Source organism: Monopterus albus, unplaced genomic scaffold (genome assembly GCF_001952655.1).
Source record: "Monopterus albus unplaced genomic scaffold, M_albus_1.0 scaffold56.1, whole genome shotgun sequence".
Classification (NCBI taxonomy): domain Eukaryota; kingdom Metazoa; phylum Chordata; class Actinopteri; order Synbranchiformes; family Synbranchidae; genus Monopterus; species Monopterus albus.
This window is the reverse complement of record NW_018127936.1, coordinates 727,350-727,899: the sequence shown is the minus strand read 5'-3', so window position 1 is coordinate 727,899 and position 550 is coordinate 727,350.

Here is a 550-nt window from a genome sequence, read left to right as displayed (position 1 = left end):
CAAATGTAAAAAATAATACTTTACTTGACCAGTGTGGAGTAAATAGTCATCTGAGCCACAAACTAATGCCACAGATTTAGGCAAAAAAAATGTCCTTATTACCACAAATTACATTGCTCCTCCTCTACCGCACAGCTCCAATTTGAGTCCACACTCCTCCTGCTTTTACTGCAAAGTCACTGAGTGGTGGGTTCATTCCAGACACTTGAGCTGTGGGCGGGTGCACTGAGGACCCCTCTGGACTGGAATGTGTCCAGAGAAACTTTTGACCATGTAGGAGGGGCTGCACATGGTGTATGTCCCTCTCACTTCCAGGAACTCTCCATAATAACAACATGTTTTAAGCTTTGTTTGTTCAATACTTGTTGCTTAATGTGATAAAAGAACACCAATGGCTGATGGGGCACATTGCGGTGCTCTTTTACCTTGATAGAGATTATGGTATCATTTATCCATTCCATCACAGGACCTTACCAAATCGTGTTTACCTTTACCCACAATGTAAGAAATTAAAAAAGATCCCAGCCTTGTTGTTCAACACAGAAATCAC